This window comes from Onychomys torridus, chromosome 2, assembly GCF_903995425.1.
Source record: "Onychomys torridus chromosome 2, mOncTor1.1, whole genome shotgun sequence".
NCBI lineage: Eukaryota > Metazoa > Chordata > Mammalia > Rodentia > Cricetidae > Onychomys > Onychomys torridus.
In genome coordinates this window covers 145,532,362-145,549,700 of record NC_050444.1, presented here as the reverse complement: position 1 = coordinate 145,549,700, position 17,339 = coordinate 145,532,362, and the positions used below count along the sequence as shown (strand labels likewise).

General features: G+C 46.4%; 1 protein-coding gene across 22 annotated transcripts in view; it reads left to right on the top strand.

Annotated features, from left to right (window-relative positions):
* Window positions 1-17,339, top strand: part of Epb41 (erythrocyte membrane protein band 4.1) — a 165,170-nt gene that overhangs the window by 13,562 nt on the left and 134,269 nt on the right. For 9 of the 22 annotated variants that reach the window (XM_036177799.1, XM_036177787.1, XM_036177785.1 and 6 more), the window contains exon 1: window positions 11,995-12,182. The exons of 1 other annotated variant lie outside the window; for it this stretch is intronic. The gene's annotated coding sequence lies outside the window, so the exon portion shown is untranslated. Of the gene's footprint in view, window positions 1-11,994; window positions 12,183-17,339 lie in introns of those variants that run through there. 12 more of the 22 variants (XM_036177790.1, XM_036177788.1, XM_036177786.1 and 9 more) reach the window with 2 other exon arrangements.

Sequence of the window (17,339 nt, the reverse complement as noted above, 5' to 3'; positions counted from 1 at the left end):
CCTAGTGGGGGCTCTCCACTCCTATGGGATTGATTGGCTATAGGGCTTCCAAATGTACATGTTCAGATATTCAGAATTCAGCAATTATGAGCAGAGAAAATAACACTGGATTTAAAACCAGGAATGTGGGGCTAGGGGTGCAACTCAGTGATAGAGCCCCTGTTTCGTTTACTCAAGGCCCTGGTGTGGGTCCCCAGCACTGTAAAACAAACTGGTATCTGCTGGATATGCCTTTGTGGTTGAGAGTGCATGCTCATCTCACAGAGGATCAGAATTCAGTTCCTAGCACCCATTTCCAGCGGCTTTCAACCTCCTGCAACTCCAGCTTCAGAGGATCTGGCATTCTGTTCTGGCCTCCAAAGGCACGCTTGCATTCATTCATTCATTCATTCATTCCCTCTCTCTCTCTCTCTCTCTCTCTCTCTCTCTCATAAATCTAAAGAAACACAAAGATAGGAGCCTAGGTTAAGTCCTCTTAGCTGCCCCTGTAGGCAAACAGTACTTCTTACTAGGCCTCTATGTTCTCATCTGTCAAGCAGGATAAGGATGCCTGCTTGGCTTCACTGGGAAAGAGACAGGAGAGTATAATGGGCAAGGGACTGGATAAGTCACACAAGCAATTACATTCCTTCCTGCTGTGAGGATAAACTACCTTTGAGTTCCTAAAGTAGAAAATGTGGTTATTTGTGCCCTCCCCATAGGTGAGTGTTAAGTTTACTAAGAGAATGTGAGCACAGCACTGAGGCTTGTCTGTCTTTGCTGGAAGTATTACAGAGCCCATTTTGGAAAGGCCTAGCAGCAGGGCTAGGCTGAGGTAGCTGAGGGAGCTTGGGCAAATTTCCTGCTTCTGCTTCATCTGTAAAGGGGGGGAGGGGTAGTCCTGCCTCCCTCAGGAAGCTGCTGTTGAGGCGTGGTGACATTGCATATGACACTTTGGCGCTGAGGTTGACACATGCCATCCCCATTCTACAGATAAGGAGGGGGGGGGGGGTGACACAGCATGTTGACACAGCTTTGGTTTGAACCTAGTGTCCGTGCCTCAGAACCCCATAATCCCTTTACCTCTTCCTGCTGTTATCCACACATGAGATGATGCTGGTGGCTGTTACGGTAGTTACAGGGGCTCATCTTGCTCCTGCTGGCATCCCCAGACCTGTACAAAAGAGGAGCTCCATGTGGGTGTTCACTTCTGTGAGGCTTTTGCCTTGACTGGAGGGTTCTTTCTGTGTGGTCTATAACAGGTTTAAATTAAAAGTCAAGTTGGGTTGATACCAGCACTCAGGACCCAAAGGTAGGTGGATCTCCATGAGTTTGAGGCCAGTCTGATCTACATAGCAAGTTCCAGGCCAGACAAAGCTATATATTGAAACCTTGTCTCAAAAAACTGATTGCCCCCCCCCCCCCAAAAAAAAACCACCACAACAACCAACTCAAAACAAAAGTCTTGGGCTGGAGTGATGGTTCAGTGTGAGACTGCTTACTTACTATTCTTGCAGAAGACCAGGGTTTAGTTTCCAGCACCCACATCAGGTGGCCCAAAACTGCCTGTAACCCCAGTTTCAGGGGAGCTGACACCCTCTTCTGACCTCTGCAGGTTTCCACGTGCATGAATGATGTACATAAACTCATGCAGGCATACATACATATATACACATAAAATTATTTAAAATTATTTTTATGTGTATGAATGTTTTGCCTGTATGCATGTTTGTACACCACATATGTGCCTGGTGTCAACAGAGTTCAGAGAGGGTGTTGAGTCACCAGAATTGGAATTACAGATGGTTGTGAGATACTATGTGGGTACTGGGAACTGAGCTCAGGTCCTCAGTAAGAGCAGCAAATGCTTTTAACTGCTAAGCCATCTTTCCAGCCTCCTAAATCCTTTCTTTAAGGTCTTACTTAGGGCAAAGTGATAGTATATGCCTGTAATCCTAGTACTTGGGAGGTGGAGGTAGGCAGATCAGGGTTTATCTATCTATCTATCTATCTATCTATCTATTTATTTTGGTTTTTTGAGATAGGGTTTCTCTGTAGAGTTTCGGTGCCTGTCCTGGATCTCGCTCTGTAGACCAGGCTGGCCTCAAACTCACAGAGATCCGCCTGGTTCAGCCTCCCCAGTGCTGGGATTAAAGACGTGCACCACCACTGCCCTGTTATTATTTATTATGTATAGTGTTCTGCCTACATGTCTGCTTGCAGGCCAGAAGAGGGCACCAGATCTCATTACACAGATGGTTGTAAGCCACCATGTGGTTGCTGGGAATTGAACTCAACCTCTGGAAGAGCAGCCAATGCTCTTAACCGCTGAGCCATCTCTCCAGTCCGCACACCTCATTTTACCCTTCTGGCCACCCTGTGAGAAAGCCTGGTAAACAAAGCCACCTCCATGTGACTGGTGAGGGAGCCAGAGATTGGAGGAAGTGTGCAGACTGAATCTTCATGTCTCACAGAATTCTTAGGTGTTTGCAGATGGAGCCCTTGGATCGTAGGTAGGGTTGATGATCATGAAGGTGATGCCCTCATGACAGAATTAGTTCCCTTATGAGAACAAATGTCAGAAAGGTCACTCTGCCATGTGGGGACACAGGAAGAGGACCTTCCCCAGGACTATGCTGGCTTCCCGAAATGTGAGAAAATCCATCCTGTTGTTCTAACCATCTAGTTTATGCCTCTTCCCTGCATTTTGGTGTTTGGTGCTGGAGACTGAATCCAGGGCCACGAATATGCCTGGCCAGTGCTCTGCCGCTAAGTGCATTTCCAGCCCCATTCTTACTGCTTTTAATAATAAATTATCTTTAAGGCTTTTTTTCCCTAAACATTTACCTATTTCTTTATTTACTCATGCTTGTTCCTGAGAAGGTCAGAGGGCATTTTGTTGAGTCGGTTCTCAACTTCCCTGATGGTAGGTTGTGAGGATCCAACTCAGGATGTCAGGTTTGGCTGGGAGCATCTTCCCCTGCAGAGCTGTCTCATGAACCTCGTCTCTAAGCTTCTTCCAGCTCAGCTATTTCTAGGCTACATGGCTATAGAATTTAGCTTGCTCTGCAGCTCTGAAGAATGAATATAGAAGGATTTGGAAAGAAGCAGTGACTAGAAATCTGTATAAGATGTCACTTGAGTTCTCTTACCACGGTGTGGGGACTGCCGGCACTTCGGAAGTGACTTGCCCAGAGTCACACCGTCAAATTTCAGAAGATTGAAGGTTGTAGCTGGTCTGTGGGCTCTCTTATGGTTTCCGTCTCCCACACTGACACACCCTCAGCCACACCGTGGAAAAGCCTGGAATCTGAAGTCAGCTGAGTGTTCTCTGGGTGGCTGAGGGACTGTCCTGCCCCTCAGCACTCTAGACACCTAATCACTCCCCTCCGCTCCCTCTTTTCTTCTCTCTCTGGTTTTTTTTTTTTTTTTTTTTTTTTTAAGATTTTATTTATTTTTTATGTATACAGTGTTCTGCCTGCATATACACCTGCAGGCCAGAAGAGGGCACCAGATCTCATTACAGATGGTTGTGAGCCACCATGTGGGTGCTGGGAATTGAACTCAGGACTTCTGCAAGAGCAGTCGGTGCTCTTAACCTCTGAGCCATCTCTCCAGCCCGTCTCTCTTGTTTTTGTCTCAGTTGAGGGCTGAGCCAGGCCGACTTTACCAGCTTTAGACGGGCCTCTGTGAGTGGGTGTCGTGCGGCCCCTCTCTCTGTCCCTGGCAAACCTCTTAGGACAAGGGAGTTTCCTGCTCTTGGGAGAGCTATATAGTGGGTTAAGCCTGAGTGAGCTGGAGGCTTTGCTGGATCAGGGTCACTGGGCTCATTCTGGCTTTGGGAGAAGAGGATTGGGGAGGATCATGGGAGGTCAGATCTTGGTTCCTTTTTTAGACGTCTCAGGGCTGCAGTCAGAAGTAGGACCAATAGCTTTTCTTCAGGGTCTAAGCTAGATGGTTTTTGTTTGTTTGTTTGTTTGTTTTTGTAGTTTTTTTTTTTTTTTTCAAGACAGGGTTCCTTTTGTGTAGTTCTGGCGGTCCTGGAACTCACTCTGTAGATTAGGCTGGCCTCTCACAGAGATCCACCTACCTTTGCCTCCTAAGTCCTGGGATCAATTAAACTGTCACTGCCTGGCTTAATTACTTTCTTGAGAGCAATATGAGGATGGTGGCATAAATTCTAAAGCTGTAGTTTCTTCACATGTACTTGACACTAATAATACTTAGAAAGGTTGCTATTAGGCTAAATGCAATAACACACAACTTTTAGCATGTGTTTAATAATTTCTAAATTCCTCATAAATGTAGTTTTTTTTTTTTTTTTTTTTGCGGGGAGGGGGTGGTGCAGAGGGGTTGAGGCAAAGTCTATATGGCACAGGCTGGCCTTGAACTCATTTTGTACCCTCACATTTACAACCCTCTGCAGGCATGTACCACTATGTCCATTTATTATTGTATATGTGTTTATATGTGCATGTGTGCATGGGCATTTGTGGTGTTGGGGACCAAGTCCTTGTGCATGCTAGGCAAACATCCTGCCGCTAAGCTACATCTTATCCCCAATCGTTACTATTTTTCAATAGTAAAATATTATTAGTATTGCTTTAGTACTGGAAATTGAACCAAGGGCCTTGTGATACTATGTAAGCGCTTTATCACTGAGTTATTGCCCTCGTGCTCTTTTTATATTTTGAGAAAGAGTTCTATTAAGTTGCCTAGGCTGGTCTCTAACTCACTTTGTAGCCCAGGAAGATCTTGAAATTTTGATCCTTTATGCCTTAGTCACCTGAGTAGCTATGATTACAGACCCGCACTACCAATTCTTGCTTTAAAATAAGTTATTTTAAAGGTCTCTTTCAGCTCAGATATCCCTAGGTTTTCTGCTTGCCGAGTTTTCACTTCTAACTGTTTTGAGACAGTTCTGACTCTCTGGCTTAGCTGGCCTCAGACGCATTATCTTCCTGCCTCAGCCTTCCCCGTGCCAGAACTACATGCAGATATCATCGTGCCTGGCTGGCTGTAGAATTTAATTTGGCCTCCAGCTTTGTAGAATAAATATAGCTGGACTTAAAAAGAAAGCTGTGAGTAGAGACCTGTAGTAAGGGTTGGAAAATGCAGGTTCAAGCTTGGACTCCGTTGTCCTGTGCCGTGTGACCTTGGGCAAGTGTGTTGCAGTCCTCAAGTCCATTTCTCAAAATGCTCAAAAGTTAGTTGCTTGGGCTTGGTGGTCTCTAAAGGCCTAATTAGCAATAGGTGTGGGTGAGCCAGCCCCGATGTTGTTAGCATGGGAAAGTTGTCCCCACCACTCATCTGTCTTGTGGCAACATGGTCGGGGGAGAGATACCCACCCCATCAATGCCTGAGGCAGGTGGGAGAGCTGGCCCTGAGGTCATGAGGTCATGAGAATGGGAGAGCTGTCCCTGTCCTCCATCAGCTGCAGCACTCAGGAGAGAGGTCCCTACGCCTCGCCTGGACAACACAGTAGAGCTGGCTCTGAAGATGTAAGTGTGGGAGAACTGACCCTGAGGACATGAAAGCCAGGGAACTGGCCCCGCCCCTTGCACATAGCTGCAAGAAGTGAACTAGCCAGGGCAATGCTGGAGAGCTCACCCTAGTGGTGAAGACAGGGGAGAGCTGGCAGGCTGACCAACCCTGTAACTAACTACCCAGTCTTAGAACCAGGGTTATGTGTTTGCTCACCACAACACCCACCCTATCTGTGATCAGCAGGAGCATGGGAGGTGGCTGGGGGGTGGGGGTCAGTCCTGTGAACCCAGGACTACAGACCCTCCATGACACAGGGCAGCAACAGGATGTCCAGGAAGAGTCCCATTGAGGGCCCAGCGATGATGGTGCAGCAGAGACCAGGGTCCTTGAACAAAACCAATGATCCTTTCTGATAAATGCCTGCATGTAAAAATATATGGATAAAGGGGAAAAACAAAAACAAACAAAACAATAGGTTAACCTCCAGCTTTTTAAAATCCTGTTTGGTTGTGGGTGTATGTGTGTGTGGAGAGCAGAGGACAACCTGTGGGGATCAAACTCAGGTCAAGAGACCTGGTGGCAAGCACCTGTATCTGCCGAGCCTTCTTGTTGCCTCCTCTCCCTTTAACAGGACTCCTTAAACTGTGGATTGCAACCCCAGATATGATTGTGTAATTAAATAGGTGTCATGAAAAATTTGGCAATGGTAGGAGATGTCTGAACCCTTAACAACCAAAAATCCATTTCAAAATCAGCTGCACCAGGAATTGGAGTGGTGTTGGCATTCCTTGCCTGGGTTGCAGTGTGCGACTTCATTGTAGCCTTGGCTCTGAACATCTGGCAGGTTTACCATGCCCATGCCATGTCAGTGAGTGCTGCCTGAGACACCGGGCCTCAGACTTGAGACTTCAGTGTGATATAGACTGCAGTATTTTGAATTCTTCATACCAAGTTTTCTGTTCTGATAGAAACATTCTGCTTTAGTTATAGAAAACAAAGGTTTTTCATATTCCCCCACATCATTCCTCAGCATGTAAAGATCAAATCAGTATATCTAGCTAAGGGTGTGGTGGCATATACTTGTAATTCCAGCACTCAGAAGGCAGAGCTAAGAGGATCCCTGCAAGTTTTAGGCCAGCATGGTCCCCCAAGCTCCTCCAAATCAGTATTTGTTTGGATTATATTATGTTTTAAGGTGTGATTTTTTTTTTTTTTCCTAGACAGGGAGTTTGTGAGCTGCCATGTAGGTGGTGATAACTGAATCCAAGACCTCTGCAAGAGCCACAAGTGCTTTTAACTACTGAATCATCTCTCTAGCCCCAGATTTCTTTTATTTTTAAAATTATGTAAATGTGTCTGTGTGTGGGTGTGTGTACATGAATGCAGGTACCTGCAGAGGCCAGAAGAGGGCACTGGATCCCTTGGAGCTGGAGTTACAGGGTTTGTGAGCCACCTGAAAGGGTCCTGGGAACCAAATACTGGTCTTCTGTAGGAACAATAAGTGCTCTTAACCACTTGAGCCATCTCTCCAGCTGCTTAAGAGAAGTTTTAATAAGAAAAGTACATTCTGTCAAAGAGGGAAAAACATGCTTTGTGTTTTCCAACACAAAAGATAAGATATTGTACAAAAGTATTGCATCTGATAGCTTCTTTTCCCTTGGTTTCAGAAATGATGAGAACAGGCAGCCTTGTGTGCTTTAATTAAAAGAAATAACATGCTATGTTTAATGTGCCCTTAAAAAATAATTACAGGTACAATTTACATAAAAGGATAGTTATTGAGCATCATTTATGAGAGAAGAAAATGGGAAACAACCCTAACTTTACCACAAGAGGGTTAAGTAAATTACAGAACACCTATAGCATGGTTTAAAAAATGATGATTTGAATGTTTGTAATCTATTATGAAGTGAAAAGTCAGTGCCAAAGAATACATTTTTAAATAAACAAGCAAACAAAATCAACTCTTCCTGTCCAGCACTCAGGAGGCAGAACAGATCTCTGTGAGTTCTACATCAGCCGAGGCTACATAGGGAGACCCAGTCTCAAAAACAACAAAAGCACAAATACTTCAGGCTGAGGGACTGATGAGCTATTCAGTGGGTAAAGTGCTTGCCATATTTGTGTGTGGACCTGAGTTTGATCTCTAGCAACCATGTAAAAGCTGGGATGTGGGTGTGTGTGTTTGTAATCTCAGTGCTGGGGGTGAGGTGGAGGTAACAGAAGGCAGAGACAGGTGGATCCCAGGGGCTCACTGGCCAGCCAGTCTACCCAAGACGGTGAGTTCCAGGTTCAGTGAGAGACTATGTCTTAAGAAAACAAAACAAGGTGGAGAGATGGAGGAAGGCAGCTGGCTTTCACAGGCACAAACAAGCATGGATGAGTGCCACACCAAAACCAAAAATGCGTTAGCCGGGGCATATGAGATTGGTGATATTTAATAACCTGTAACCTTAAAGTCAGCAATTTCTATTATTTAATTTATTTTTTATTTTTTTGGTTTTTTGAGACAGGGTTTCTTTGTGTAGCTTTGTACCTTTCCTAGGACTCACTTGGTGGCCCAGGCTGGCCTCAAACTCACAGAGATCTGCTTGGCTCTGCCTCCCGAGTGCTGGGATTACAGGCGTGCGCCACCACTGCCCGGCTAGAAAGACATTCTTTATGTAGTAATAGTAACTTCTATCCCAGTATAGTTTGTTTGCTTAACCATTTGTGTTTATAAGGCCTAAAATAGCCAGGCTTGTACTCCTAGCTACTCAGAGAGGCTGAGACAGGAGAATTGCTTCAAGTTATAAGCCAACTTGGGCTATAGAGTGAGACCCTATCTCAGTGGCAGGATGGTTGCCTAGCATAAGGAGCCCCTAGTTTCAAATGAAATAGCATAGTAAATAGTGTAAGTTTGATGGCAAGGAGAATCTGGGAGGCGAGTTCTGCTCTATATGCCTTTGTTGCCTGGGCTGGTCTTTACTCTGTAATGCCTGTTCAGAACATTTAGCTGACGTGCCCAGCTTTTCAAAGCCCGCCACAACAGATGAACATTCTTCATGAGCCCTATCACCAGGGCTTCAGGCCAGCTGTGTCCCTAATCCGCCCCCGTCCCAGATTTGAGCATGGGTCAGACTCCAACTGTCCCCCCTCCCTCTTCCTTCCAATCTCATCTCTTCCAGGTCACTGGTGGCCTCGTCTCCCCTCCCTGGTCATCACCTAATTTCACTATCCCATTTCACCCTATTTTGTGCAGCTGGTGTATGTGTTTGCTGGAGCTCAGTTTGCAATGGGAAAGGATTAAGACCCTTTCATGCTAATTTTTTTTTTTTTTTTTTTTAAATCTTAGAGCTCTTGACCGCTCCTGGGGCTAACTGACAGCTCACAGGGTCTATATTCCCTAGAAAGGAGCAGGGCTGTAATGGGGAGGTAGTGATGGGGCTCAGCTGGCAGATGGGATAGAGATGGTCCTGAGGGAGCCTAGCCTGAGCCTGGAGCATGGCACAGCCACCACCCAGATGTGAGCATGGAGCCAAAAGTGTTTCTGCCTAGGAAATTAGCCTCAGAGATGGTGCTTGGGACCTTTACCCTTGGTACCCAATGGGAGTTTCTGCAGGGTGAGCTGGGACTGGATGTCTGGCTCAGCAGATGGACCCAGGAGTAAAGCTAGTTTCTTTGTCTTCTGAGTGGATGTTATTTATATCCCTAGTGCTCATTATTAATTGAGCTCAGCCACACTCAGAGATAAGAGACATACCAGGTGATGGTGTATAACAAGAAAATCTCTCATGTACAGATATACATCACAGATTCTTTCATCTTCAGGTTAAGAATGAAAAGCTAGCATTGGAATTCATTTCTTTCTTTCTTTCATTTATTTATTTATTTATTTTTATTTTTCAAGACGGGGTTTCTCTGTGTAGCCCTGACTGTCCTGGAACTTGCTCTGTAGACCAGGCTTTCCTCCAACTCAGATATCCACCTGCCTCTGCCTCCTAAGTGCTGGGATTAGAGGCGGACGCAGCCAATGCCACCACCACCCAGCTGACTTGGAGATTTTAAAATTTAGATCAATTGATTTTGGTGTGGGGTTGCACAACACTCTGGATCTAGGAGTGATTTACACCTGCCTTGTTTCTTCTAGCCTCAGACCTATGCTGCTTTTCAGGGCGATGGTTACTAAACACTACAAATACTACAAGCTTCCTTAAACGTGATGTGCCATTGGCTAGCATACGGAGCACTTAGCTTCACAAGTCTGGATTTCCTGGATAACTTGGTAGTAGAGGAAATGGTATGTCTGGTGATGAATTTTACGTGTCCATCCTTTATGGCACCAGATTTCCCTGTCTGAGAGTTAGAGAAGCCTTTGAGGCCCAGAAGTGGTAGCACTGGAACTTGTCAATCAAAAACGCAGCTGAACCTGAAGGGCTCAAAGCAGGGAGCCAGGGTATGTAAGAACAAGTGCTCCTTGTCCCAGATCGCTTAAACTCTTTGAGTCTCTTGTGAATAAAATGAGGACATTTTATTGGTTCAATAAATGTTTAGTATGTCAGCATTATTCTGTGCAATAAACAAGGACAACAGTCCTCTCCAGCTTGAAGTCTCCTGGATCCAGAATGCAGCAGTTTGAGAACTCAGCCAGTCAGCATTAGACGGGAGGCTGGCCACAGGGGTAAATGCTATGAAAAGTGCTGTGATTAAAACAGGAAGGAATCCAGGCAGTGGTAGTCTGGTAGTCCGCGCACACATGCGCTCGGGAGGCAGAGGCAGGCAGATCTCTGAGTTTGAGGCCAGCCTGGTCTACAGAGCGAGATCCAGGACAGCCAGGGCTACAAAAAAACCCTGTCTCAAAAAAACCAAAACCAAAACTGAAACCAAAAGCAGAGGAAAACTGTGTGAATGGGTTGTTTTAGGTAGTCGGGTGGTTCTCAAGAATTTTATGACTTATATTGCAGAAATGTGCTCAGACCTGACAACAGTTGAGTGTTTATCTGCCTGCATGTGCTTCTTAGTTGATATTTTAGTCTCTAAGTAGTAGTATAGTTAACACTTAACTGAGATCTTACTATGTCCTGAGTCCTGTATGTATTTTAATCAGCTAATCGATTAATAAATTGTTACATTAACTCAATGAGGTAGGACTGTTGTCTTCCCTTCTCTTTTATGGGACAGAGTCTCGTGTAGCTCAGGCTGGCCTCAAACTTACTATGGAGTGGAGGCTAGCCTTGGATTTGTTACTCCAGCTGTCACTTCCCAAGCACTAGGGTTACAGGCATGTGCCACCACTCCCAGCCTTTATTCTATTATTATGGGTTCAGAAACCAGGCACAAAGAAGGTCAAACAATTAGGGAGGGCTGAGACTGAGCACTGGACCTGAGCAGTCTGATTCCAGAGCCTGAGCTGACACTGTGGACTGGCTTTGATTCCACAACCGCGTAGGCAGTCTAGCTGGCCTGTGCAGGCTCTGATGCCACATTGCTTGGTTTCTGATCTCGGCAGGGCTAACCCTCTCCGCTTTGGTTTCCTCTTCTCCAAAATGAAATAGCAGAACCTGTCTTATCTTCTAAGCGTGTGCTTACAACAGAACCCTCTTTCTGCTCTGTGGGGAGGCAGCCCTGTTCACACACCAGCTTGGTGGGAAGCAGAAGGGTCAAGCAGCCTTTGAAACTCCTGGAGAGCACCCGTGTGCACTTCTCAGAGCAACCCTAAGTTCATGTGGAGACCAGACCGTGGAAGCTAGATTTTTAAAATAACTTTGTGGATGCCAGGCAGAAATAGGAGAGTCTTCTGTGAAGACAGAAGACAGGTGAAATCTTGGCTTGGTCTCAACCCTTAAGGTTCCATTTCAGGTCTTAACATCGCTGCCAGGAGAGGTGAAGTCTTACTGAATGTCAGGGTTGGAAGGGAGCCTAGAGATGGTCAAGCTAGGAGATGGGTAAACTGAGGCTCAGAGGCGCGGAGTGACTTACCTGAGGTTATTAGGGGCATGGAGGCGGGGGGGGAGTTCTTTTGGGGTAGCCTGGCCAGCTCAGCAGCATCTTATGTGAATTCTACTTTTCCTGAGGCTCCGGGATCGCGGCTCCTTCACGGGGGTCCCTCTGTGGGGGAGGAAAGGTCTCACCTGCGTTCCGGGCACTGGCTGCCCCATTCTCCACACCGGTGCTTCTGGAGCCCAGAACCCCGGGTCTCAAGCTCCAGACGGGGTTCGACTTGCGCGTGCGCACAGCAGCTAGCCCCTCGTCTCCCCCCTCCCCCCTTCTCTTTTTCCTCTCTCCCCCTCCCTCCCCTCTCCTTACCGCTCTAGGGGAGGGGGAGGTAAGACGCGGGAGCCCGGGACAGGGCCTCCGCCAATGCGCTGGCGGGCCGCGGGCCCGGCCCCCTCCTTCCCTCCCGCGCGGCCCAATAGGAATTTACTACAATGTTGTGGCGAGCCGGGAGGGAGGGGCGCGGGCGGGCCGCGGGCCGCGCCGGCCTCGTCGCGCTGGGGAAAGGCGGCAGGGCGCGCGCCGGGGCTGCTCGCTCGCTCGCCCGCCCGCCCGCCCGCCCGCCCGCCCTCTCCCTCGCTCCCTCCCTCCGCCGGCCGCTTTAGCCAGCCTGCAGCCCGCCAGCCCGCGAGCCGCAGAGGGCCGGAGCCTCGGACACGGCCGCCGCCGCCGCCGCCGCCTCCTGCCATTGTTCGTCCGGCTGAAGCTGCGGCTGGCCCGCGAGCCCCGCGCCGGAGCCACGGGTGAGGAGAGGCGACCGCGCGCCAGCCGGTGGGGGGCGCGGCGCCGGCCCCGAGGGGACGGTCCGGGCGGCCGCGGCGCCGCCACCACCGCCGCCGCCGCCGCCTTTGTCTCCAGTCCCCCCTGCAGGCCCGGGAGCCGGGGCGCGGGCTGACGCGGGGAGCCGGGGGGCTGGGGCAGTTCGCGGCCTGAGGAGCCGCCGGGCCGGGGGCGCGGGGCGCGGGGCGCAGCGGCCCGGGGAGCGCACGGGGCCGCGGCGTCCCAAAGTTAAACGTGGGGTGTCTCCCTGCCGAGGGGTCCCGGGTCCCGGCCGGCCTGTCAGTCACCGTGCGGTGGGCGGGCGCCCAGGCAGGAAACCAGGTGGGCAGCGGAGCGGCGGCCAGCGAAGGTGCTGGGTGCCGCCGCGGAGCGGAGGAGTCCCTGGTGACAGACCGGGAAGCCGGGCAGACCGCACAAGCCAGGCGGCATCCGAGGGTGTGGGCAGCTTCGCAGCGAGCCCAGGCCTTCCCGCCGTAGACCCTGCATCTTTAAAAACATCAGATCAAACCTCAGAGCCCTCTAGATCCAGTGCCTTCCTTGGTAATCTTCAGGGGTCCCGGCGAGCCAAGGGTTAAAGCTTTTCTCTCCGCTCCGTGACCTCCTTTTTCAGTTCGCGCATCTGTCGGCTTGGAAATCTTTCCCTGGCTTGCTGGGCTGCCTGTACCTGTGGAGATTCTGGAGCTAGGCTCACCCTCGGGTTGCATCACCAGGCGGATCTCCTGGAGGGTGGCTTCTGCCCACACAGGGTCCTGCTCCCCGGGGACAGGCGGTCTCTGCAGAGAAAGTGATATGACCTGCAACGAATCGCTGCCGGGCTGGTTTCGGGTCACACGACAGCAACTGTTGTTCCGTGAACTGTTACCCTACCATAAATGTGGAGACTTGGGTGTTTTTGTGTTTGTGTTTTTCAGAGATGCTGAGGGCTTTTTGTTTTGTTTTTCTTTTAAATTTTAGTGCTCTGGGTGGTTTCACAGCTACTATCTTGTTCCCTCTGTTTCTAGGGAAAATCGCAAGAGCTGGTTACCTTTGTGTCTTGAGTGCTATTCTAGTGCGTCTGTACACTCTTGGGGTCTACTGTACTTGATGTTGCTCGGTGCTACTTTCCCTGTTCTTAGTCTGGAACAAAAAAAAAAAAAAATTCAGTTGGTTTGATTCCTTTAGTGAAGCAGGATATGCATATCCTTTATGTAATCTTTCTCATCTTAATTTTGCTCCTTTTTGAAGAAGTTTGTACTTCTTCACTTTCCTTACCTTTTCTTTTTCCTCTTTTTGTTTTTCTGAAACAGGGTCTCTCTAGGTAGCTTTGGCTGTCCTGGAACTCACTATGTAGACCAGGTTGGCCTTGAACTTAAGAGAGATTGCCTGCTTCTTCCTCCTGAGTGTTGGAATTAAAGGCATTTGACACTGCAGCTGGCCACTTCTATAAATTGAAAACAATTCTTTGCCAGCTGTAAACTTTTAGTTTCCTGAAGTGTTAGTATAAATTATGTAGAGTCCATAATAAATATTAGGTACACAGTAACCACTCAGTAAATGACAACCAGAGAATGCTTGCCTAGATTTTTGTGAGGCCCAATGCTTGATTCCTCAATATCATGAAGGAAAAAAAATGGATTTAATAAGTTGAATATCAGATTGCTTTAGAATCAAAATGATAATTCAGAGTGTTTTCAATAAGTGCATGATTAAGATAAAGATAGCTATTGTTCAGATGCCTGGGGATAGAAATACTGTATGTCTTTGCGATTTTAAAGAGTAAAGCCAATGTTGGCCCTTGGCTCAGCATAGTAACCTGATTTTTCTACTAATGAAACCATGCTTTTCCCCTCACTATATAATTAAGTTCAGGCTTAGAAGTAAATACTTAAAATCTTTAGACCTCACTAAAATTCTTTCAGCATTATACCAATGTTTTATACAAAATGGGTACATTCTTGTGTTCAGCTAGAGTTTAAATTTTTCATTGGTCTTTTTAAATTTTATTTTTTTCAGAGCTGAGGCCCAAACCCAATGTCTTGTGCATGCTAGGCAAGCTCTCTGCTAGTGAGCTAAATCTCCAACCCCTACTTTTATTTAAAATTTTTAAAATTTATATGTATGGGTGTTTTGGCTGCATGTACATTTATGCAAGTGCATGCCTGTTGCTTGTGGAGGCTAGAAGAGGGCATCAAATCCCTTGGAACTGGAGTTACAGTTGTGAGCCATCACATGGGTGCTGGAAATTGAACCCAGGTCCTTTTCAAGGGTAGCCAGAGCACTTAACTGCTGAGCCCCTCTCCAGCCTTCTTTTCTTTTTCTTTTTTTTAAAAAAAGACAGTCTTGCTATGTAGCTCAGTCTACGCTCAAATTCAGGATACTTCTGCCTCAGCTTCCCAATGCTGGGATTATGAAAATATGTGTGCCATCATCACACTTGGCTTAACTTTAACGAAACTGAAAATTGCATATCTAGCTTTCCATCATCTCATTCCTTAGTTCATGGTTGGTCAGTGTGTATAGCTGTTTTGAAACAGGGTATGGTTGCATAGTTCAGGCTGATCTTAAACTCAGTGTGTTGCCCATAGTGGCCTTGAATTGCTGATCCTTGGCCTCAGCCTCTTTAATAGGATTATAGGCAGAGGCCACTACATCTAGGGGTTTATAGTCTTTAAATTATTTCATGTCTGTGAGTATTTTGCCTGCATGTATGTCTGTGCCTTTGGAAGCCAGGACAGGGCTGTCAGATCCCCTGGAACTGGAGTTACAGATGGTTGTTAGCCATCATGTGAGTGCTGGAACTTGAACTCATGTCCTCTGCAAGAGCAACAAGTATTTTGAAAGCACTGAGCCATCTCTCTGGTCCCAGAATTTATGGTCTTTATTTGAAGCAAATTCATACTCTGAAAAGTGCACTTAAGACGCCCTTTGTTTTGCTTTCTTCCTGTTCCTAAGAAAGCTTCAGAGTTAAATTGTTTGAGAGGGACATCGGCTAAAAGCCACGAGATTCTTGAGTTTTCTGCAGGTACTTTTAATATGCTTGTCATTGATTGTGATCTAGAATATTCTGCCTATAGATTTTGGTGGGATGGGTAGAGTTTTCCCGTTATTTTTGCATATACAGAATTGGTGATCATGCCTTGGTTTCGTAGCTTTAAGATGTCAGTGGCTGTCAGGGCCTGAGTTTGGTTGTGAAATGAAGAGTGTAGCGTATGTTTAGACCGCAGTCTGTTTCCTTGTCTGCTGAGAAGCAGGCTGGTGGTGCTCACTGCTAGTGCTGCCAGCGTAGTTTTCCAAGAGTCTTTACTGGGTTCACGATTACTCAAGAGCACGTGCAGATGTGGCTTCATCACCACCTCTAAAGGACTTGTGTTTTCCCCCAGTTGCTTGGGCATGGCCTCAGTCACCTTATTTTGTTTGTGAGCTAAACAATAATAATTTCCACTACTCTTTTCTTATGAACAACTTTGCTCTTTTCTCTGACTAAAATCTGCAGTGATGAAATTTTGACAAGGATTTCCCCCATATTGATCAATTACAGGCATTATTTATAAGTAATCTGGAATTACTAGGAGGTAATTGCTGCACTCATGATAGTTTCCAGCTAGAAAGCCGATGCCAAATCTGTGTCACTTTGGTTGTCAGTTACAGTGCTTGATGTGTCACCTATGCTGTGGCTTTACCGTGTGCTCTTCTGTGAGCGAGTTCATGGAGTGTTAGGTAAAAAGCAGTGTAACAAATCCTCTGGAGAGCATACTGAGTTAGATTAGTATTTTGGTTTCCTCTGCTGCTGTGTAATGAATGCACAGTGAGAAGGGTAAAGGAAAACCATAGCAGTGAGTACTGTTCAGAACATAGAGGCATGAGAAAGGAGAACATGAGTGATGATCTCATTTAGAACAGTCTTGCTGATACTTCAAATACCAGTTTTAGAAAAGTGTAGTGGGAGAATCAGATTATGATTAAAGTTTGTTTTCACTTATTTTTCTGAGTTTTTTTTGGTTGTTGTTTTTGTTTTTGAGACAAGCTTTCTCTGTATAGCCTTGACTGTCCTGGTACTAGCTATGTAGACCAGGCTGGCCTTGAACTCAAAGAGATCTGCCTGCCTCTGCCTCCTGAGTGCTGAGATTAAAGGTGTGTGGCACTACTGCCTGGTTTGAATTATTTTTATTTAAATAAGATTTTAAGTATCTTAGTGTTTAGAAAAATAGGTAATTATATTTGAGAATAAGAAAATACTCTATGACTAGTATAAAGCTAAGAATGGCTTGAGAGGACTTTAATAACTTATTCATCACCAACATCCCCCAAAGTAAGTGAAAATAAATATGAAGCCTGAATAGAGAAATTAGAAGTGTGATGTGCAAACATTCCCTTTCTCTTTAAATCAGATTGTTACCTTTAATGCCGTTCATTATAGAAATTCTAGCATCATGTTCACTTTATTATATTTAAAATTTTATTTTATGTGTATGGGTGTTTGCCTGCATATATGTACATGTACCATATGTATGCCTGGTGCCCACCGGGGCCAGAAGAGGCATTGGATCCCTTGGATCTGTAGTAACATGTGTTGTGAGGTTCTGTATGGGTGCTGGGAACCAAACCAGAGTCCGCTGTAAGAACAGTCAATGCTTTTAACCACTGAGCCATCTCTCCAGCCCCTCATTTTTCTTTTTTTTTTTTTTTCTTTTTTCTTTTTTCTTTTTTTGGTTTAGCTTTGCACCTTTCCTGGAACTCACTTGGTAGCCCAGGCTGGCCTCGAACTCACAGAGATCTGCCTGCCTCTGCCTCCCAAGTGCTGGGATTACAGGCGTGCGCCACCACTGCCCAGCTTCTATTTTTTATTCTACTATTTCATTTATGAAAATCAGTTCTGTTCTTTTCAGTTGTCTCTTTATTATATTCAAGATAAATCCATATGGATTAAACTTTGATTGGTAATTGGATTCTTATTCTTAACCTTCCATGGCTATGGATTCTTTGAGTCCTGTCCCTTCAGCTAATCTAGGCTTTTACCAGTCATTCTTGATTCCCAGTGTGATTGCTTTCTATAAAGATTAGAATTGTTTTTTAGCTGTGTGACTTGCAGCTTAGACATGGTTACAGGAATGAATTGGTTACAGGAATTGGCAGAGTGAATC